This window comes from Sinohyriopsis cumingii, chromosome 15 (assembly GCF_028554795.1).
Source record: "Sinohyriopsis cumingii isolate HCF-2022 chromosome 15, ASM2855479v2, whole genome shotgun sequence".
NCBI lineage: Eukaryota > Metazoa > Mollusca > Bivalvia > Unionida > Unionidae > Sinohyriopsis > Sinohyriopsis cumingii.
The window spans coordinates 69,501,162-69,525,948 of record NC_142975.1 but is presented as its reverse complement, the minus strand read 5'-3'; the positions used below and the strand labels follow the sequence as shown (position 1 = coordinate 69,525,948).

Genomic DNA, 24,787 nt, shown 5'->3' with positions numbered 1-24,787 from the left:
ACTCTCTCTCTCTCTCTCTCTCTCTGCCTCGGGTACGAGAAGGCAAATGATAGATGTACAGTATCCAGTGATAACCGACTATATTTAACTTGGGAAATCTTTAAAGCTGAAAGGGATCATTTGGTTTCATAAACGTGGTAAAAACTGAAGTTTGTGAAGAATGAGGTGTGATTTCTAACAATAATTTTCCGTTTCTACAACTATCAATTTACACACACACACACACCTCAACCTTTCATTATAAAATGCAAGACATACCCATTTTAAAGTAAGAAAGGAAAATGATACCAGTTTTAACCACATTTGATGATAATGAGTAATGTTTTTGTTTTAGAAACTCAAACATTTGAATATTTTATATCTAAATGGATCACAAAGGCTTGCCAACTTTTAGTTTTATTTCCAACATTTTCAATGAAATTCTTTTAAAATCTGTTACTTGTAGGAGGCAGCAAAAAAAGACCATGAACAATGCATAAAATAGGTATTAAAGTCGTATTTACAAGAAGATATTGCAAGTGGCAACCTTCGAGTCTCTGTATAGGTACAAATACTAACAATGTAACTTAATATGTCACGTGTTGAATTACATCTTGCAGTCTTCTTTTTCTTTCCAAAAAAAATCAAAATGCCTTCGTTTAACTGTCAGATATAAATATTTTATTTCAGAAATGGTTATTATAGTGACATAAAAATGAGAAGATGTCCGAATTTGGATAGCAGTGGCTTATGCTGACTATAAAGGTAACACACATGAAGAGGAGAGGACGAAGTTTATTCATACATCGACAAAGGGTAAATATTTTCCTTTCCTTCTCTTCTAATGTTTGCATAGTCCTGTAAGGCTGTAAATGATCTTGTAATATGAGGATGATTTTCATTAACTGACCCTACAGCAATGTTCCGAAATTGTTTAAACCACCACGCCTCTAATGTAGTAGGCGAGAATTTGTTTTTGCAAACGATATCAGGTGCATATGTATACAATACTGGCCACGCAGTCAGTTGAGGTAGGTGTTACTATAATTACAACACAGTGTGGTTTGATTATGCTGAAGATGGTTGGAATCTTTAAAGGGACACGTTAGATAGTATATGGTCGGAATTTACGTAGAGGAAACTTACTACAGACTGAATCTTTACAAAATAGGATTAACAAATAATAGGACACAAAACATCATGGTCCTTTTGATCTCCTAAAGTCTGAAAATGACATTTGTATGGACAGAAATAGAACAAAAGGTTACATTAACAGGTGTTCAGTGACGAATCCAAAATAAGAGCGGAGTTCCGATATATATATATATATATATATATATATATATATATATATATATATATATATATATATATATATATATATATATATATATATATATATATATATATATATATATATATATATATATATATATAATTGTACTTAATATAAGTGTTGATTTGTTTCGTTTCATAAGTACTGACACTGTCAGAGAAGCTAACACAATGTATTCCATATACGTATTAAATGTTTCTGAATTTTGTCCATCCATTTTCTAGTTCACTTATTTATGAGGAAATATTTTTGTTCTCGAGTTGTTCAGATATCTCGAAGCCAACCATACGTATACTATCGTCTTTACGGAGAGACAACGCGGTTGATTTATACATATTTTGAATCGGACTTTGCTCCGCAATATTAGTGTTTGAATAGCTTTTGATATTGCATACATTTTCCTTATCTTTATGGCCTCTTAAGAGATATACATACAGCATAAAAAGGAGAAAGGAAACACCAGAAATGTAAAAATTATGATAGTTACCCGATTATAAAGAAAATGTATGCAAATATGGTTGTATGTTTCATGACAAATATACTACGATAGTTATAAAGCAGTCGTGTGAACTACATCACCATGGCGAACCAGTCTTTAGGTCACTACACATTAACTTCACCACCATATTGCCATGTTATAAATTCTCATTAATTGTACAGTAAATAACGATTAAGATCACAAAAGAGCCATATTTTCATAAAATGTACTTGCAGGCAAAGAACAAGTTTTAGCTCGTCTAATATAAATGCCAGCACACTCACGAAAATGGGTATAAGACATATTTATCAGCAAGCATAGTTCCTCCCCAATATATTCACTATTTGGTTTATATCCCATCACTTTGCAATCTTTTGCTACATCAATTAAAAGAATATCACTTGTATGTTTGTAATTAATTTATCTCATTAGTAAAGTGTGTTTGCACAAGTACAAACTATAGAAACAACACCATACGTCAACTCATATTGGGGCATAGTTTAGTGTTTGACTGTTTGGGAACACAAGCCAAAACCTGGCGTCAGCTTGAACTTTTCGAAAATGACCACACCAAGGCTTGTGAAATATTTACATGCATATAATATTTCGTATTTGGAATATGATTAAAGAAAATCATCCATATAATGTTTGACGAAAATCGATCAGAATCTTCAATAAAACCTTTTTATGACATGCGAGTGTGAATCTAGATAAGAAAAATCCTCTGCGAGAAACTCCTTTAATTGGGTTCACTCGTGGATGTGAATATCACTAAATGCGTGGAAGAACGTGTGTGTGTGTGTGTGTGTGTGTGTGTGTGTGTGCCCGTGCGATTTGGATTGTTAACGTTGCTTTAACAAATGTTCAGTCATATCTCTACTATGTCTGCAGTGTGGCAGTTTATAGTGATGTCTAGCACTGGGGCATCATGCTGCAAACATATAGCATGATGTCCCACACAGTCACATTATCTTGACATCAGGCCGACCTCTTAATGGTGAGCGCCTAGCGAGGCAGCTATTATTATCATTTTCATAAGTCTTTGGTATGACTCGGCCGGGGTTTGAACCCGCGACCGACTGCATCCGAAGTGGGACTCTCCAACCACTATGCCACCTTGGAATAACGAATTTATAACACAATCTGACTGATATCAAAGTATTATATCCACGAGGTCTATAACAGTGACCTCTATTAAAAGCGTGCATATTTTCCTTGTCTATATATTTTGTGTAGTTTTGATAGATTAGAGTGAGTATGATATTGGGTGTGTGTGTTTGATTTTCAGACACAATTTCATTTCTTATTAGAACGGTACATTCTTTCCCTGACAATGATTTTTAGGTTTCCTATATAAGTCAAGATAACCGTTACACATTAATTTCAAAACTCCACTTTCTGGAATAATGCCAACTATGTCTACTATTATTTATAAGCTATATGGATTTATTATTATAAAAGCCATCTGCGAATGCTGGATTGCCGCACGTCAGGGAATAAACAAAGACACACTATTTGTTCTTTTCTACACCCTGATAGTAATAACACTGTCTGAGAAGCTAACACAATGTACTATGTGCATTTATTCTAATGTAATCGAACTTATCCCACCCACTTATTAATTCCTTTATTCGCGAGAAAATGATATTTTTCTTTATGTGGTTGTTTACACACGTCTGAACTAGCACACTCTATAATATAGTCAATAGGCTGTGACACCACAGTGAATTCCATAGTATTTGAAATGAAGTTTTCGCCATTTAAAATTGTATTTAAACCTCAGCTTTTGATATGACATCCTCTATGTCATTAAGTACAGGCAAATGCAAATGTAATCAATAGATCTCTGTCTGGCTTTAATACTTGAACAAATAAATGTATCACTAAACAGTGATTTTATATTTTTCCTTTGAAGTCGCACATGGAAACATTTCAATGTATATTCATAGAGTAGTTGAATAAACACGAAAGTGTCAGCGCTGTGGAGAACATGTTGAAGAATGGAAACCCTTTTGAAAAGGATAAAAGCATCTTTATATCCTCAAGAAGGTTTCCTTTTTCTTCACGTACATTGTTCTCTTCCAGTCATAATGATATCCCTGGTTTCACCGTACAAAAATACCTTCTCAGAGTTGGACGGAGAAGGGACAGCATTTCTGAAAATATTATCAGAGAAGGGACAACATTTCTGAAAATATTATCAGAGAAGGGACAACATTTCTGAAAATATTATCAGAGAAGGGACAACATTTCTGAAAATATTATCAGAAAATATGAAAGTGTTGAAATAAATCTATTTCTTCAGACAAATGAAATTCAAGATATTAAAATATGTAATGACTTAATTACGTATTTTATAGAAATCATAAAATCTAATAAACAGGACTTATTTTAAAATCCGGCATATAGGTCCGCATTGTGAAACGACTGTTTCCCTTTGTGAAATAAAGGCTAAGAAAGGGGACTTCTAAGGCTTTTCAAAAAAGGGAGAGGGTGAGGGAGCGGGACGGGTGGGCGATGGGACCTGGTACATCACCCGCCAGCGGGGTGTTTCCAGCCAGTGCGCGGTCTGTATTTCCCCCATCACACGCTCCAAAACCCCATTCTCATCCTCCTAGTTCCCCCTTTTCTTTCCTACCAGAGAGGCAGATCATCAAATGTAAACAAGATAAGAAACTGCTAATGTATTAACATAGCATCTCGTAGAAGTACTTTATTTTAATATTGATAGGTACAAAAGAGAAAATGCACTGGGACAGGGCGCTGACCGAACCGATTAAGGAGCGCATGATGGTGTGATTCCAGTGCAACGTGGCTCACGCGAGGTAGTACGGGTCCCACCTTCTCTCCCCAAAGGGGTGGTCATCATGATGAACATTAACGAAAACAGAAACCCTGGGGAACCAATACACACCTACTAACATTTACGAGATAGTAAACCAGCCACACAACACACACTAATACAATTTACTTTCTTTCTTTCTGTCTTTATTTTTTTTTTTTTCGTTTTTCATTTTTCTTTTACGCAACGCATAAACAAACATAGATAAGTAAATAATAAGTAAATAGGGCAAGGGTCAAGAGACATACTTGATGGTGAGGTAGGGAGTATAGATAAGCCCCCTACTAGTGGGACTTCTGACCAAATATATGCCTGTATTTATTTTATTTCTTTAGATAGGTGACTTACAAATAAAGATAACTCGAAAAGATTTGATCCTTTAAATATGCCAATCCGTACAAATTACACATGGATAACAAACCGTACAATATAGTTTAAAAAAACATAGAGCATACACCGGATACTACTGATCCCTGGCAAGGATAACTGCTTAAAGTATGATTCTTTTAACCAGCCCGGGTTAAACAAACGAGCCAATGATAACGCTGGAATAAGGTGGTACAATAACCTCTAAATCAAAATTTTATAAAATTTTACTCAAAATTCTGTTTTAATTTTTCAAGACACTATAACACAGATAATGGGAATATACACAAACAGTTTCGAATTTCCTGGAACCGCGCCTGACAAAGTTGAAAGGAAAGGGTATTTATTGCCGTATTTATCGTTTTCGCTTTATTGATCGTTACCAGGTGATAAACTATCAAAACCAGCACATGATTTTAAAAGTGTAATAATTTGTTTATTGCATATTGAAGATAATCAACCCCAAATTTGTCCTTTGTCAATTGATATCGCTGAAACTAGTTATCATTCAAAATACATGTATAAACTGAAACAAAATGTTTTGAATTTTATTTGATCATAGGCTTAATTTCAGGAAAGTTTGTGCAGGTAAGTTAGTGATGCGTACAATAAATTTAATTTGTGTAAAATATTTGCAAGCTAATTATTCGGGCGGACCTGTGTAGCTTATTGAATTTAAAACAAAATATTTTGTCTTTACTAGATGATAAAATGAATTATAAGAATAGACCATTTTATTTCGCGGATCGTACAGTTTGAACAGCTTTTTGTTTGGGGTGTTGGGTTGTGGGTCACACTGCAATGGACGTAAAACATAAATGGCCATTCCTTAATTATTTCACAACAACAAAATGGCAAATACAGCGTTATTTGATAGAACGATCGTGACAGTTAATTAAAATTAGAATTAAATTTGTATGGACCGAATCTGTAATGAGCCGACTACTCGTTTCCACAGGTTACTGCAACTTTATATCATTGACATATTGTAACGCTGTAGAAAGCATTTCGGGACATTCTAGGTTACCTGGTGTAATTTCAAGTTCATGACTTTCATCCGTCTCAAAAAATTTTTTCATTCCCTCGCTCCACTCCACAGATTTCCACATATAATTTTCCCTTACCACCCTACGGCATGTGTAACGGTGTGAATTTTGCAGATGTCTGTGAATGTTGCCGTTGTAACTGTAACACGTAGCAGTATCAATATGATTTGGACTAAATTAAATCCATTGCACGTTTGAGGATGCCCGTACTTCAATGCATCCGATAGAGACTTCATTGATTCTTATTGACGTTCCGTTTGTGTCGGGCAAAACTGGTCAATAGGTAAAGCTCTTGTTTTGTTTCTCGAAATACGAAGAGTTGAAATGTTGCAGCAACAACGTTAGTACTTGCTAGAATATTTGTCATAAATCGAAACTTTTCAGAGACTGGCTTATCAAAGGAAGTGTTATGTGTATTTTTGATTTAATTTATTTTTGATTTAATTTAATTGTTTGTAAGTTTGAAAATCTTTTATTTTTAATTTCATTACATTTCAAAGTAATGTCATTCTGTTTATTAGGAATTTCATATTTTCCAGAAAATTCAGGTTTGACCTGAATCAGTTCATAAATATATAATAATAGAAACACTGTTTCTGTTTGTTATATAGTTCCCGACCTTGATTCAGAAATCACTGAGACAAGTAAACAACTTTCTATTTTATATTTTTATCGGAATAAAATTAGTTTTATAAAGGTCATACTGAGAGTATGTGACTTTAGACTGTAAGCAGCCCTATTTCGCAATTCTGGGTTTCCCGAAATTGCGCAGTAGTTAGATATAATAGTGATGTTTAGAGAGATATTTCTCAGTTGGGCTTTTATACTGGAAAGTGTGTGTTTGTGACCAGTTTGGAGTTATATTTTAATGTTTATTCAAATTATTTGGATTCTTAAAGATTAAATCTTTTTCCTGGAAATATTTTGATGCTCATGCATAATTCTTGAACAAAGACATTTTTTAATAATTTTATTCGGAAATTCAAACACCGGAATATTGTTTGTGAATCAACTAAGAACTGTAGACACATCCGTAATATAAAGGCTAAAGTATACGTCATCGCCTTCCATTTTTGGATTTTTCGTCGGAACTCGAACTTGAATTCATTAGAACATTTCATTTCTAAGACTTCAAAAATTTGATTCGTGGATTACTTTTGGATTATTTTTGATCTGATTCTTAAAACCGTAAGTTCTTATTTTTTTTCATTTTCCCTATTTTTTTCCCAAGGAAATAAATTACAGGAAAACCACCAATTTTCCGGCACCCATGGTTCCAAAGCTTTGCCGGATTAACAGTTTTGCCGGACCATCTGAGGTCACGCATCGCCAATATAATGCAGTTTCATCTGCATTATACACCTGCTCAGGACTGAGGTGATCATCAACTACAAGCTCCTGAAATTTGTCCTCATCCTCGGCAGCTCCTTCGTTGTCTGAAGACCATTTTTCTGCACACACTTTATGCATGGAAATTCTATGACGCTTCTTGAATCTTTGAAGTCATCCTTCACTAGTCACACTCATGTTCTACTTTAAGTTCTTTATGAAACAACTGATCATGGTCCATTACCATCCTGCCCTACAAGTCCACTCCGTCACTCCGACATTGTCGAAACCATTCCATCATCACTCGGTCATACTCAGTACTCTTACCATCTTTCACGGTTTTTCTAATGTCCATTCACTTAATGGAATCACTGTCTGAATAGCATTTCAATATTTTGTCCGTCTGATTCTTTATATCGTTAACAGCTGATGAACCAAAACCATATGTGTCACACAGCTTTCGCACGGAAACACCGCGGTCCAGTTTTTTTCAACAGTTCTACTTTATCTTGTATCGATATTGACTGGTATTTACACTTGACACCACCAATGACACTTGCATCGTTCTTAGAAGTCATAGCTAGGGGTAAATGTAGGTAAAATAATCCAAGAATCGTACAAAATACAAATATCACCACCAACAACAGCAGTGCAAACAATCCATGCGAGTGCGCGCCCAGTAAACTAATTTTGCGGTGTAGGGAGTTTCAAGTGGTCTATCGTAAATTTGTCCATATTAAAAGAGGTGTCGGACCATCCGTCGCCAGAAAAGCGGTGGTTTACCTGTATTTGTTAAATTTCTCAATGCTTGTTATGTTCACACTTTCTTTTGTTACTGTTCATTAGAGCCTAAACACGTAACATAATAATTGGGGCTCGTGCGTGATGTATTAATGTTTGCTAAAATATTTCAGAAAACTGTTGTTTTTTTAAATTTGAATTTCCTTAGTTTTTGAAAGCTTTAGTGAAATCGGCATACCTTTTCTAAAATGTCATCAAAAGTGGAAATCCTTCTATCAAGTCCTACCCAGGACCCATTAGTCCTTTTCAAAGAAGATGAATTAATTCAATTTGCCAGAAAATATGATCTTTCTGATTTAAAGGCTTCCTTAAGGAAGCAGAAAATAAAAAATATTGTTTTCCAGTACTTGGTAGAAAAGAATGTTTTGGATAAATATGCTTTCGTTTCGATCATTAAGTCTGTATCAGACTCTGACATAAAAGTAAAGGAATTAGAATTAAAAAAAACAAGATGGGATTGGAGTTGAGGACGCTGGAAATTCAGAAAGATGAAGAAGAAAAATGCAGTTGCAGTTGCAATTCGAGAAAGGAAAACAACAAATGAAACTGGAGAAAGAGAAAGAACAAATGTTATTACCAAAAAAAGAAAAACAAACGCAGTGTCAATTTGAGGAGAGAGAGAGAGAGAGACAGAGACAGAGAGAGGGAGAGAGAGAGAAACAAATGCAATTACAATTTGAGAAAGAGGAGAGAGAGAGACAGATCTGTATTTAAAGGGAGAAGAAAGAGAGGGAATATCAATGTAGAATAAAAAGAAAATGGAGCTGGCAAATGAAAAACACATTTCCATTTCAAGTACAAATTATAGTTTTGACGTTGCAAAGAATATTAGGTTAGTGACCCCCCCCCCAGAAGAAGATGTAAACAGATATTTTCCTTATTTTGAAATAGATGCAGAAAATTTAAATGGCAAAGGAAGCATTGGACTCAATTATTACAATGTGTACGTATTGGCAAAGCAAATGATATTTACCGTTCAACGTCAGTTCACCAAAGTGGTGACTATGATACGGTTAAGGAATGCATCTTAAGGGGTTATGAGTTAGTCCCTGAGGTTTATCGGCACAAATTCAGAAACTATAAAAAAGAAGCCGGACAAACTGCTTTAGAATTTGCTAGAGAAAAAGAGCAGTTATTAGATAGATGGTGCTTAGCCAAGAAAGATGAACAAGATTATGAAAGTCTCAAAAAACTTGTATTACTTGAAGAGTTCAAGAACTGTGTCCATGGTGACATTAAGACTTATCTTGACGAGCATAATATCAAAACCTTCTTTAACTCATAAAGTAAATAATTGTAAATAAGACTGCCAGTCAACAGTCTTCTGGCAGAAAAGTATTTCAGCCTAATACAAGCCCTTCTAAATCTCAACCTGGCACAACTTCGACAAATCAAGCTTCAGAAAAGCTTGATCAAAGATCCTTGTCTCTTCCTACGTGTACCTATTGCAAGAAGAAAGGACACGTTATTTCCGATTGCTACAAATTGAAAAAATAGGCATCAGAATCAAGACAGACCTATTCCAAATGCTCTTGTTTCTAAGAGGTCAAGGTTACGGTCATGTATTGAAAGCAATATAGTTGTTGGGTCTAATAAACCCCAGTCTGATTTTATTATGGAGAATTATCAACTATTCATATAGAATGGTTCTATATCACTCTTGGGTGATTCGGCCAATCCTATCACTATTAAAATTTTAAGGGACACATGAGCTTCTCGGAGTATTTTATTGTCATGTACTTTGCTTTTTCTGGGAAGTCTTCTTTCTTCTAATGAGAGTGATCTTTTTTAGGGAGTAGATTCTGGCTTTGTTAATGTTCCTCTCTATTGTGTAAATTTAGCATCAGACTTAGTCTCAGGACCAGTGACAGTCGGCGCAGTGTATGTTTTACCCGTTGAGGACATTCATTTCTTACTAGGCAACGACCTAGCTGGAGAGAAGGTTGTGGTTAATCCACTTGTAACTGACAAGCCTTGCTTGGATCAGATTGTCGATCCAATTGAAAAAGAATTCATTGATTTATTCCCAGCTGGTGTAGTTACCAGAGCTAAGGCAAAGAAAGCGTTTGAGAATGATGTTGATCAGGAAAGTATTCCTTTAGCTGACACATATGTTGGTCAGGCTTTCGACGAGTTCACTTTCACTCCTTGGTTAGATCAATCAAAAGGTATTGATCACAGTGATCCTCTTTAAACTACTAATTCTCTTTATTCAAATCAGGGTGATAAACGACAATCCCTTGTCATCAAACAGGAAAATGATCCTGAGATCTCCTGTTTGTTTCAAAGGGACATTAATGAAACTGAAGCCACTGAAGTAACTCTCTTTTATTTCATTAAAAATGGAATTCTTATAAGAAAATGGAGACCTCCCGGGGTAACTGCTGATGACGAATGGTCAGTGAACTAATACGTTGCAGTTCCACAACCTGACAGACAGGAAATACTTAGTCTTTTCCATGAAACTCCTTTGGCTGGTCATTTAGGGATTAATAAGACTTATCACAAGATCGTGACTCACATTTATTGGCCAAAAATCAAAAGTGATGTTGGTAAATAATGTAGATCTTGTTATACTTGTCGAATAGTAGGAAAACCCAATCAGAAGATACATAAGGCTCGTCTATTGCTACCTTTGACGAACCATTTTGATAGATTGTGTTGGTCCCTTACCTAAGACCAAGTCATATAACCAATATCTGTTGACCATTATCTGTGCGTCAAGGAGGTTTCCAGAGTCAATTCCTTTTGAGGAATATTAAATCGAAAACAATAGTAAAAGCTTAGATAACGTGTTTTACTCCATTTGGTTTTCCTAAATCTGTCCAGTCGGATCAAAGCTCATATTTCATGCCTGGAATTTTCCAGCAATTCGTGCATGAATTAGTTAGGCATCCAACAATTCAAATCTTCTGCCTATCACCCTGAGAGCCAAGGGGCATTAGAAAGATTTCACCAGACTTTGAAAATATGGTTCGATCATATAGGTTTGATGCGGGTATTGGGATGAAGAAATTCATTTAATATTGTGTTCTGTTAGGTAATCAATTCAAGATTCTCTAGGCATCAGTCCCTTTGAAATGGTTTTCAGACACACTGTGCGAGAACCATTGAAGTTGATGAAAGAGAAACTTCTTTCTAAAGATACTGGAATTCATCTTCTTGATTATGTTTCCAATTTTAAGTATAAGTTGCCAAAGGCTTGTGAGGTCGCAAGAGCAAATCTGCACTCTACTCAGTCAAAAATGAAGTCAACATACGTTAAAAACTCGAAAGAAAGGAGTTTTCAAACTGGCACTAGAGTCCTGGTTCTCTTGCCCATACAACAAAATCCTCTTCAAGCCAATATTATGGTACGTACAGAGTTGACAGGAAAGTAAATGATTTAAATTACATCATAAAAACTCCTGGGAGGCGAAAACAAAAACAATTTTGCCATATAAACATGCTAAAGGAGTATATTGTAAGATATAGCCAGGTTATATATGCAATTGTGTTGTACCTGTCCCACTCAATGAAACTTTAAGTGAAGTAATGTCATCGGATTCTACTGATATTGGAGTGACAAATCTTCGGAAGTCAGAAATTATGAAGGATATGGACTAGAAACTTTCACATTTGCAAGAGCAAGAAAGTAATTAAATTAAACTGTTATTATTTGAATATGAGCACTTATTTCCAGATGTTCGTACTAGAACAAACAAAATTGTTACTAAATGTTCTTTCCAGGTGTCGTTGTAGATGATGACAAAATCGATGTAAGCATCACAACTGTACGATTACCTCTGGTCTAGATAGTTGTGATGCTTACATCGATTTTGTTACCATCTACAACGAAACCGGGAAAGAACATTTAGCAACAATTTCGAAATTCATTGACAACTCACAGATGCAAGTTTGACAGTCAATTTATCCAAAGCAAGTTCAGCCGTGCTAGTGTAACTTTTCTAGGACATATCGTGGGACACGGAAAAGTTAAACCAATAGGTGCCAAGGTCAATGCTCTATGTGCATTCACTGTGCCTGATTATAAAAAGCAACTGATGCGGTTTTAGGTATGACTGGATACTGTCGAAAATTTTGTTCCAATTTCTCTATAATTGCTGATTCCTTGGACAAATTTGTTGAGTAAGAAAAACAAGTTCCTTTGGACTGAAACATGCCAGGAGGCTTTTGACAAATTAAAAGCCATTTTTAAAGCGCGCCAGTTATTACAGCTCCATATTTCAGCCAGTCATTTAAACATTTGACGCAAGTGATGTTGGCGTTGAAGCAGTTTTGAATACTAATACGAAAATGGTATTGATCATCCAGTGTGCTATTTTTCTAAGAAATTAAATAAACACTAAAGAAATTATTCAACGATCGAGAAGTAATACTTGGCGTTAATACTGGCATTACAGCATTTTGAAGTTCACATTAGTTCAGTTCCTTCCTCGATTATTGTGTTTAGTGACCACAACTCCCTTACTTTCATCTGCAAGATGAAAAATAAAAATCAAAGACTAATATGGTGGTGTTTGTTGTTACAGGGATATGATATTGATACCAGGCACATCAAAGGGAAAGATAATTTAATAGCAGATGCACTTTCTCGTGTATAGAAGTGTATTATTTCATGTACACTTTATTTAATTTATGAGAGTTCTTTTTAACCTCATGTATAATTAATCTATAGTAAAAAGAAAGCTTTATCATATAAGTCTTTTTCTTTATGGAGCTGTTATGCATATTTAATTTAATTTATATTTGATTTAATGTAATTGATTGTAAGTTTTAAAATCGTTTGACCTGAATCTTTTCATAAATATCGAATAATAGGAACACTGTTTCTATTTTTGACTTAGTTCCCGACCTTGGTTTAGAAATCAATGAGACAAGTAAACAACTTTCTATTTTTATTTTATTCTCTGAGTAAAAAGATTTTTTTTATCAGGATCATACTGAATGTGATTTTAGATTGTAAACAGCCCTATTTCGCAATTCTGAGTTTTCCGAAATTGCGCAGCAGTTAGATTTAATAGTGATGTTTAAAGATATATTTCTCAGTTGTGCTTTTACACTGGAAAGTGTGTGTTTGTGACCAGTTTAAAGTTATATTTTAATTTTCATTCAAATTATTTGGATTCTAAAAGATGAATTCTTTTTCCTGGAAATATTTGAGTGCTCATACAGAATTCTTGGACAAAGACATTATTTAAATTTTAGTCGCAAAATTCAAAGACCGGAATATTGTTCGTGAATCAACAAAGAACTATAGACACATTCGTAATATAAAGGCTACAGTATCCGTCATCGGCTGCCATTTCGGATTTTTGGATTTGCGTCGGGACTCGAACTTGAAATCATTAGACCATTTTATTACTAGGACTTCTAAAATTTTATTGGGATGTGATTCTTAAAACCATAAGTTCTTAATTTTTTCATTTTACAGTGTTTTTCCAGGGAAAGAAATTATTTGTTAAATTTCTAGAAGCTTGTTGTTTTCACTCTTTCATTTGTTAATATTTACGAGAGCCTAAACACGTAACATAAGAGGAAGTGGGAAAATTATAAAGATTATCAACTCCAAGTGTTAACAATGGCTCTTAGATAGACATGAATTCTGATTGGATAGATTGGGGTGGGTTTTGCAGGAGAAGTATCGTGTTTTATCAATGTGTTACAAAGTAGTCGGTCTAAGGTTTTGCGTTAGGCGAATGTGTATTGGATTCGGTGGTAGTAAGAAGTCCTTCCTCGTGCAAAGGACTGTGAAAGGGACGTGTAGTTGCAAATCTTTGGGAGACACTTAACCAGAGGTGTAAACAGACGATTTGCACTAAAAGGAAGAAAAATAAAACGAATCTTAGAGCACGGTACAATGTCTTAATTTCATGCATAACTTTTCGTTCATATTAGTCTTAAAATAATTGTAGGAATGTATATGTTTGAATGCCATATTTAATCATATATGCTTAGAATTGATCATTATTATGTTTGTAAGATGTGTGTGTCGATGAAATGTTAGTAAGCAGATAATTTCGTTAACATGATAAGTGAGATTTGATTGATTTATTTGTATAACGAAGATGTGAATTCATTTAACATATGAATCGGTTGTATTAACATTAAAGTAGCATGGCATGATATATGACTATCTATTGTGCGCTTTATGTGTGCATGAGTCCGATATTAGACAAGATAATCACTTATAGTTCACACTGCAGATTCTGGATTGTTATTAGGAGAGAGCAGAATATGATATACATGAATAGGAACTAGATCTCTTGGAGAAATACGTTAGGTTTATTGTACTATGTTAATGTCACAGAGAGACAGAGAGACAGAGAGAGAACATTCTGTTCGGAAGGATAAATTGACCAGATATTTAATCTGCATTCATTTTATTTTTAGAAAGAAATTGCTTCTACGGCCGAACAAAAGAGTGACGAGAGGAATAACAGTAAGAGGCTAGACACGAAGAGAGATGCCATTATAGGAAGCGGCGCTGGAGGAAGCAAGAGGGAACACGTCGACCCCAATCAACTGTCTGCGTTGAATCTTGAGAGTAACCCGCGACCAGTAACCAGGTTATGCCGCCATACTAGACAACTAAGTTCGAAGCGCTCACTCCATTTCCTGACATCTGCCATATATATGCGAATGAAACTACCTTCCGTGTGCGTGGTACGAGCATGCATGTGAACTTTATGGTAAATGCAATGTTGGATTTTACGTGATGAATATAAAATATATATAAAGGCAAGTTAGACGTCCTAAGATTTTCTTAACCATAGCCTTAACTTGAAACGAACGTCGAAAATTCGTATGCAGCACTTATTCCTTAAAACGTAACTAAGAATAATATCACGAGACTGTTTTTCAAACACTTTTTGAACTCATTAGGCTCTCTAAAATATATACCAATGCAGACATGGTTTGTTCTGGAGACAAATGAGGGATCTTCTTGTATGCTTGTATATGCTGTTACCATGAATACTGGAAAGAAATATTTGTATACAGTATATTACTAGATCATTGTATTACGGATATCTGTATCATCGATTAAATTTAAAACAGTTTTATTTAAGAAATTGGGTTTATGACATTTATATTTGAAATTCTTTAATTCCATGGCTGACTTGCATTATAGTAAAAGTACATATACAATAAACGTAGAATTCTCATTCATAAGTCAACGCTGATTGTCTATGTCAACTCAACAACTATTTCGGTCAAGTACGGCACGCAGTTAGTTTGGATATAGGTCACGAAAATATTACGTGAAACTAGGATAGCATTTGTCATGTATACCTACCATGCACGCCCTAATTGTTGCTTGGCTCAACAAAATGAGAAGGTCTGATGATGACTATTGATCTATTTTATAATATCATGATTTAAATTGTTCGAAAATCTTTTAGTGATTCAGTGTTGATTTGGTGCTCATATAAGGACTATATAAGGTAATACAAGCACCACGTATATTATTCTGCAGTTCATGTAAGATTTAGTGGAAATCGTGATTTATTTATTATTGTTCTTTGCGAATTAGTGTGAAATTGATAGTACGTTTAAGGATATTCTAGGAATTCAATCTCTGTAATTTATTTTTAATTCTTTCAATTTGTTTGATTTTATGGTTCAAGGAAACATATTTTTTTTAGAAACTTGAATGCTTGTTGGGTTTTGCCTTGTCTTGTTACATAGGTTTACGCCCTTAGACTTTACATTTAACAAAGCGAATTTACTTTCATATTGCAGACAAGAGATAAGATATATTTGTTTCAATGTTCTCTTGAAATATAATCATGTGTGAGTCCATCTTCTGAACTAATCCGTTGAAAACACGAACGTGCGTAAATCAAAGACACATTTCAAGTGGTGATAAAGTAAAATATGTTTTTACCAGGGTATATATATTTATGAAAACTAAACATTAAAACTTGTATGCTGTTCTCTGAATGACATAGGACTGTATTGACCGTGCTTCCCTCAATATGGCAGAGGAATATTCCACGTGAAGGTGTTAGATTCTCAAACTACATTTACGTCATACAGTTGACAAATGTATCCATCTGAAGTGATTGATAAGTCAACAATAATAGTATAAGACAGATGTAATACACAAAACAAGGAGCTCTATGTTCAACATCATCCTGGCATTTAAATAAATGTATGTGTTTTATCTTACTGGTCACGCATTTTACTCGTATGACGTGAATTCATCAAATCGTACACGTAGCAGATCACTATCACAAGTTTATGAATTACAATAGACCTCTAATGATATCATGTGTATTGTAGTTCGCTCGCCAGAATGAAGCCAGTCACATGCCACAATAGCACTGATAGAAGATTATGACAATCAAATAAGCGATGATAAAATAATAACAGATGATAAAGGATTCCAAAACTTCACTGGACTAACTTTAAAGAATATTTCCTAAAAGCTGGTATGACCTAATCTGTGTAACTTTAACTTCCTACTGAGAAAATTATTCTGAGCAAATGTTCACGTAATACAGTGCAAACAAAAAATAGAGCCTTTCAGCTTCCGTTAACACACAGTTCATTTGACCCGAATGGACATCAACAACTTCCTGTTGACTGGTTCACTTTTTATAATTCTCGGATCATATAACCACTGCAAAAAATACAATATTTTGTATTACATATTGACGACAGTAATGCCTCTGCACACTTAGGTAATATGATTTGGTGGAAAGCACGACACCGTTTGTGGACTTATCTCTAAATACGACCTTAGCTTAAACATCTTTTAGAGAAATCTCGATGCTCCTCTCAAAGACAAACAAACGAGTGTTAAAAAATCAAGTGAGAATATAGATTATACATATTTAAAAAGAAATATAAACATGTTTTTATTTTATTTGTTTGTACTTCAACATAATATCACCAGCAGTGTTGATGTTACGACCGTAACTTCCTTTCATAGGAGCACAACGTAGCTAAATAACGAATCATTCGACATGTAAATAAACTGAGAGGTCAAGGTTGTCCCTTACCTTAAACTAAAGTCAATAGATATCGCGAGTTTGTTTTGTTGAAAGGTAACTATAATTAGCTAACTTTTTAAACGTTTTAAGTTTAAACACATCCCATTTCATTTAATTTTACAATATTTTGTATATACTTTATGCATACGAGTAAATACAACGCGCATAGCTCTTGTAGGTTTGTGATAGAGGAGACATAATGGAAACGTAGCCTGTAGGTAACAATACCTTTTTGTGCCCAGATGGCTTTTCTTTTAAGACAGCTAACTACGCAATAAGGTTGAATGAGGTGAGAAGGTGAAAAAGTCAAGAAAGGACAGTAACCTTAGTATAAAAAAACTGTTCATTAAACTGACACCTCCTAAAAAACGAGGGCGGAAACAGAGCATCGTGTAGAAATGAGGAGCCTAATTGTCAAGGCGAATTCAAAAAGTATTTAATAACTTGACTCGGATAAAAAAAAACACTTTAGCCGTGTCAAGTTTGAAATGAATTTGAAATTACATTGCTACATCAGTTTAGATTCTTTAAAAAAAAGACATAAATCTGGTCTTGGATGGCATGTGTATGTAGTAATTAGAACATATTTGTCTTCGCCAAGACTCTGGTGTACCTGATGCTAACACGATAAGAAACCCTTTTTCAGTAACTCTTTGTTCATCCCCTGCAATTTAATGGGACTCGTAATATTGGACTTGACTAAATCAGGATTATAAAATCAAATGGCCGAATAACATGGACAAAATTTGCAATTATGTCAAGGAAGAGAAATTATATTTCATCATTCGATGAGTTTAAGACCTCGCAATCTGAGGACAGTTTGAAAAGTTCAAGGACACACTGTTATCTGTTTGATTCTTATCCAAAGTTAACGACACTGGCGATGAAGAATACGAGAAATCAAAAGCTGTGTTTCCAACACCATAACATATTTTACAATCATAAACACGTGCATCTTGCATGATTCTGACATTAATTCTCTACAAACAGTCCTTGTGATTGAACTGTCCAGTATATATATATATATATATATATATATATATATATATATATATATATATATATATATCACACACACACGCACACACACACACACACACACACACACACACACACATATTTTAATTCATGATAATATATATAAGAAAAATGCCGACTGAATAATGTAATGGAATGTTGACAATATCTTTTGATGAAAGCCCGTCAGTGAATATTACTGTACTGCAACATGTACAACATGTACAATAATATAATGAATCATCATGAAACTATTTCTTGAAGTTCTTAAAATACCAGTTTAGCATGTCACAAACTACTTAAAATCACAACTAGTATCATTTCAATTTACAGCTGCCTGCAGCGGTATACAGTAACATGTACAATTTAAAGTTGCCTGTAACAGCTATCATTAAGTATGTATAATTGACAGTTGCCTGTAATGAACGGAAGCACGTATAATTCAGAATACACCCTTTTTTGTGTTTAGCTATCTTCGATTTTCAGATGGCCTATTGTGTTAAAGGTCTTTGTATACAATATGATTCTGGTCCATTTCATTTGAACTCAGAATTGTTATATATAATTCAACTTAGTTAAAATACCATATCTGGACACCGGATAGACTAATAAAAATATTTGAAAGACAATGCATGGAGTTTCAATAGAAAAAAAAACAACAGGTTTTCTTTCCCACAATGCAATATTTTTGTAATTATTCGATTATGTTATAATCTCTAACACGTGTTGAAAAGCAATGGCGATAGGTTATTGTATTGCGTTTGTGTATTGTTGTTGTTGTAGGGTATAACGCCATTTTTCAACACAAGATATGCTATACATGACGGTCAGTATAGATGGTGGAGGAAGAATCCGGGAAAAACCCAGAAGGAATCACCGACACACGAGAAGCTACTGGCAAGATTTCTCACGTACCCACATTGGCCGAGCCTAAAACTCGAACTGACGCAGACAGAGGTGAGACGGCAGTTATCCGGCACGGTGTACTCTTTAGACATCTCGACCACTTGGGGCCCCGCGTTTGTGTGTAAGAGTGGGCGAGTGGCCGTGATTCTCACATTTCTGTTACTTTATTATACCTTTATATTAGAGCATTGTAATTTGTCAATTTTGTTTGATTTTATAATAAAACTTCGTTAAGCAAGATTGTTTATCAAACATATTCAAGCTCTAACCTTCTTTACCCCACCCCACCCCAAAAAACAATATCAACACAGGAAAAGTGTATCTAGGTATATATATTTGTGTATTTATTGTTATATATATTTTCAATTTATATTTTGTTTGGCTTTCCTTGATGATTGTCTGTTATGTTTATCTATATTTTGTACTTGACCTTGCCCAAAATCAATTTCATTGTGTACCTAACCAGTGACATTTATTTTGTAAACAAACATAATATTTCTCAATCGGTTTGGATTAAATATTCAGTTCATTAATTTAATGTAAAAATGGTTACCTGAATTTGATTTAAAAGAATTAGTCTTGATTCTGACCGCATAATCTTTAGAGTATTTTCAGCAAATGAAGCAGAATCAGTCTTATTGTTGTGTTAATTTTTTGCAGTTGAGTGGATTTATTTATTCAAATTATTATTTACTAGTTCTTTAATAATATTTTGGACTGGAACAGTAATATGGGAATATAGTTAATTCATATAAGAACATTATTGGATTATTTTATTGTGATACATCAAATAACAGTAAGCACATCATTACAGTCCAGGCCACTGGTTCATTAGCACATTAGAGACTGTAGGCATATCAACACATTCAATATTGGAATTTGATGTAAATACTATTCGAATTCAGTTGGAACTTCAAACATTTGGGCTTGCTATAGAACTTTAGAACTGTTTGGGATTCAATTGATAATACTGGAAGTTGTTTTTAAATCTTTACTTTATCATATAGGACAATAATTTATTTGTTGAATTTTACAAAACTTGTTGTCTTTTGCTCTCTTCCGTTACTTAGTTTAACATGATAGATTAGTAACAGAAACATGGGGATACAAATTTCCCTAAAATATTCATGAAAGCTTAGTTTCAATATCGATTTCTCTAATATGTAAAATTAAATAACCTCCAAAATAAAGTGAATTTACATTTTAAAAAATCGATATTGAAACTAATGAGCTTTCAAATGTGATCTAAAGTGGAAAACGTTATTTTAAATCCTACCCAGGAAGGATGAGAGTCCTTGAAAAAGGATGAATTACACGTGTTGAATGAAAGTATGACATGTTTTCTTAGTTTCTTCCTTTCATTTACAAAGAGTGTGTGTGTGTGTGTGTGTGTGTGTGTGTGTGTGTGTGTGTGAGAGAGAGAGAGAGAGAGAGAGATGTTTGGATTTTTAACGTAGCTTTAAAATTTTAGTCATATCGCTACAATGTCTATGTTAAGGCAGTTTATAGTGATGTCTAGCGCTGAGGGACCATTCCTCAGTCATATAGCATCTTGTCCCACCCGGTCAGATTATCCTGACACCAGGTTGACCAGTCCTGACGCTAACCTCTTAATGCTGAGCGCCTAGCGAGGCATAAATATTGCGAAACATAAATGAGTTTTGATATCACCGGCATGACAAAATGTTCATGGAAGAAAAATCTTTAAACTGATTTGAGATCAAGTTGTCAATTTTTCATGAATTCAGTTTATTTATAAAAGTAGTACATGTAAGGCAACTTTATTAAAATGAAACTGTGGAAAGGCACACTTAGAGTTATATTTGAAACACGTACTATTCTTTCCCATGCGATACAAAGTTTGTATAAGTTCAAAAGAACAATTTAAGTGAACGTATCGATCCATAAAATAGATTGTATGGATATGGAGCTGTCTTCAAACATATGTAACAGGTTTCCCAAGGGTTAATCCTATCTAATATATTGGAGAATAAGTACCGCTTGCACGGACCAGCCAGGTGGTCTACTATCGACGAAAATAAATACAACAAAGTGGGACCGCGTCATGATGGTCGCCAGTATATCAATTATACGTTGAGATTAAAGTGACGATCAGGCAGTCTGCCTTGTATCAAGGATTGCTACTTATACATGCCATTTCTATGCAGCAAATTTCTTTTTCTAATGGGTAATGCTATATGCTAAAGCACCCGCGGGGCAAACAGCCAAGTTACTGTTACTGTTACGTATAGTTCATAAGACATACTCAGTCAGATAAACAAGAACCACGATATTCTGCTTGTCTGAACTTGTTTTTCAATAATGAAAAAAAGTTCAAATATTTTTTGACAGGACTAAAATTTTCTCTGTGAAACACCTGATACGTCTTGATCGATTGATGAACAATGTGTTTTTGAAAGGACTAAACTTTTCTCTCTAAAATGGTTGATACGTCTGATCGAATGATCGAACTGTATGACTACCGTTCGATCAATCAAGACATATTAAACGTTTCACAGAGAAAACTGTAGCTCTTTCATCAGTATAGGAATTTATTTATACATAACTGAGAAAGCTAGAAGAAACAGATAGGAATGAGTACTTGTACCTTTCTTTCTGTGTTAATAGTTTTGCATTATTTAAAAATAAATTATGTCCTTTGGTGAGCCTTTTTTTGACAAAGGTACCATTAGGTTTGAAAAGTGACAGGATTAGTTCATACTGTCTGAACACTTAATGTTGTCGGTTTGCGAAGTGTGTGTGTGTGTGTGTGATTTCGATATTTATCACAGTTTTAACAATTTGAGTCATATCACTGCGATGTCTGCCGTGTGGCAGTTTATAGTGATGTCTCCTACTGCAGCCATGAAGCATGATGTCCCACCCAGTCACATTATCCTGACACCAGGCCAACCAGTCCTAACACTAACCTTTTAATGCTGAGCGCCAAGCGAGGATATTACAAGGGAACACCGAACTGGTGGACTTATAATAATGGTATTTGTAATATATTTCTTGAGCACGGCGCGATATACCGTTCCGGCGGACATTATGCTGAGAAAATATTTGTAACGTCTTTCACGTTGTTTCATTCGTAGATTCAAGCGATTGTATCTCTGCAAATGTTCATGATATTCATGGCAGGTCATGCAGGTACCATACAACTGTCACTACCATCACTGTCTGAGGAATTCAATGTGACCATGGGACATTCCTGATAACTTTGAAGGATTCAAAGGCTGAAAAGATAAGTGGAGCCGGAATGAATTCTTTGGACAGGAACAAAGTGGTGCGTGTGCAAGGCAGTTAATAAAACTAAAAGCAGACTCAAGGGACTAAACAGTCGGCTCAAGAGAATCGCATAGATGGAAACAATTAAGCCCATTTGACCGCAGTACCATGTTTCAGGAAGACATTCGTAGAGGTGAGGATCAAGAGATGTCAACAAGAGCGGTCCACATGAATGATCAAGCATTTTGGACAAGATGACAAATGCCAGAGAGGAAACACATCGATAGACCTTTGGCAGTACGAACCACAGCAAAGCAAATTACTGTTTATGTCAGTATATGATCTGCTCCTGTCGCCAGCAAATCTGAATAGATGGCACCTGACTGATGATCGCGTGTGCCCATTATGCCAGCAATGTGCTGCATTCCACCATGCTCAATCGTCATCATAGCATGTTGCATTGGCGCAAGGTTGATGAAGATGTAAACTCAGCAAGGTTTTGAAACAGATGGCAGATATGTTGGAGAAAGAACCACTGAAAATCCGTTACCGAGGGAGGTCAAGTCCCTCTCTATCTCTCTATATATATGAATTGCCCACTGAACTTAGACACAAATACACAGTGATCACATTCAAGAGTGCTCTCAAAACTCACTTATTTCGACTGCAAGAACAAACTTAAAGACCTTAATAATGTTTCCTACCTTAAATATTCTCAGCATGTTTTTTCTATATTTTCTAATTTCATGGTGTTTGTGTTTGTAATCATATCATTATATATGTTTTTTTATCTTATAGGTGTTGTCTAATGTTGTAAGTGCCTAGAGCTTCTAAAGATTAGGCGCTTTACAAAGCCCTCATTGTTATTATTATTTTATATATATATATATATATATATATATATATATATATATATATATATATATATATATATATATATATATATATATATATATATATATATATATATATATCATACATCAATTAATATTTCTATAGTGAACAGCATATTCTAAAGAAAGCGGAATTTCTTATGCACAACGCTCATACAAGCACCATATATCCCTTTGTAGATTCTACAATTGTTTGAGGAAAAGTACTTTCAGAAAGGTTTATAAACGTACACAAGTCAACGTAGCTTGTTATTGGTTCAATCAGTGTGGAACAGTTCCAATAATTGCTGCGTTTAATATAAAATGTTTATCATTTTGTTTTGCATTCTTATCTTTTCCTGTTAAAATACGTGATTATACATTATATCATTTCATTTTTTATTCATCTGATATAGAGCCATTTTTCAAATGTCTTTTCAACCACAACCTATCTAATTACTTCAGCTGATTGGAATCATGTATCTGTATATGTCATGGGGTTAAAAATATCAACGCTAACAACTTGCTTGAATGCATGCTTTGCTTTTCTGTTATGAAAAATCATCTGCATAGTTCATTAACACTATCATTCAAAAAAAAATACATTCGGTTCATCACATTTATGGTTATATAACATTTACCGTATAAAAGAAAAATCAAGCACAAAAAGCAAATAACGAAAATAACATCTTGAGAGATTTTATAAACTATTATATGGCACTGAACGGGTCTTTCCGTGTAAGCATATAGTTGTGGGAAAACACCTGCAAAAATCATAGTAATATTTTTCTGACGTAATATGTAAACCTAGACGTGACACAGGTACGTAAAAATGCTATGTGGGCAGTATTAGATAGATTAAAATAGCGATGATTTTATCCCTAGCTGGAAACCACAAAATATTGGGTTCGAAGGATGGTATGCCTTTAATATTAACTGTATTAATATTCTTTCAGTTTCTTTGTAGTGGAAGCCGTCGGTGTAAATATGTTTGATAACAAAGACTATGGGCGAAGCAACAAGAGCAAAACGTTTGAAGTGTAAATGATCCTGCTATCATATGTACAGCTTGTTCTGGCTGCGGTGAAGTAGAAATGACCAGTCTGAAACAGAACCCGAAGACAATCCTTGCCTTATTGTAGGTATTTCCAAAATATACCCCTGCTATAAATAACACAGAGCTTAGGATCATAAAGTGCTACGGACTTTGAGAGAACAATAAATACGCAAAATATAATTCATGAAAAAGCCAAAGACACGGCGCCCGGTCTCAATAAATTCTTGGTCTGAAAATGTTTATGTCGGGAATATGACGATTTTACAATATTCGCAATGGATTCAAGATGCATTATCTTCTCATATTAATTTTGAAACTAATATGACGATCATGGTCTTTGTACCTCATAAATTATTTACTTCTAAAATCTACTTTGATCGTCCAAATCCACATATATAAATTTTGCATGATCAAAGTGTCGTGGACGTGTATTGATTGCACTGTTTAGTTTTGTTTTCCTTGGTTTGTTTTATGGCTTTATTTGTCGTTACTCAGCCAAAGTTTCAGTATGCTGCATCCATATACGTG

At 34.5% G+C, this 24,787-nt stretch overlaps 1 long non-coding RNA gene across 1 annotated transcript; it reads left to right on the top strand.

The window, feature by feature from the left end:
* The first annotated feature begins 675 nt into the window (after nucleotides 1-675).
* LOC149782025 (uncharacterized) lies at nucleotides 676-24,334 on the top strand. Its single transcript, XR_016414549.1, has 3 exons — nucleotides 676-795; nucleotides 14,571-14,869; nucleotides 24,159-24,334. It is a non-coding gene; the product is annotated as an uncharacterized LOC149782025 (long non-coding RNA).
* Nucleotides 24,335-24,787: the final 453 nt, after the last annotated feature.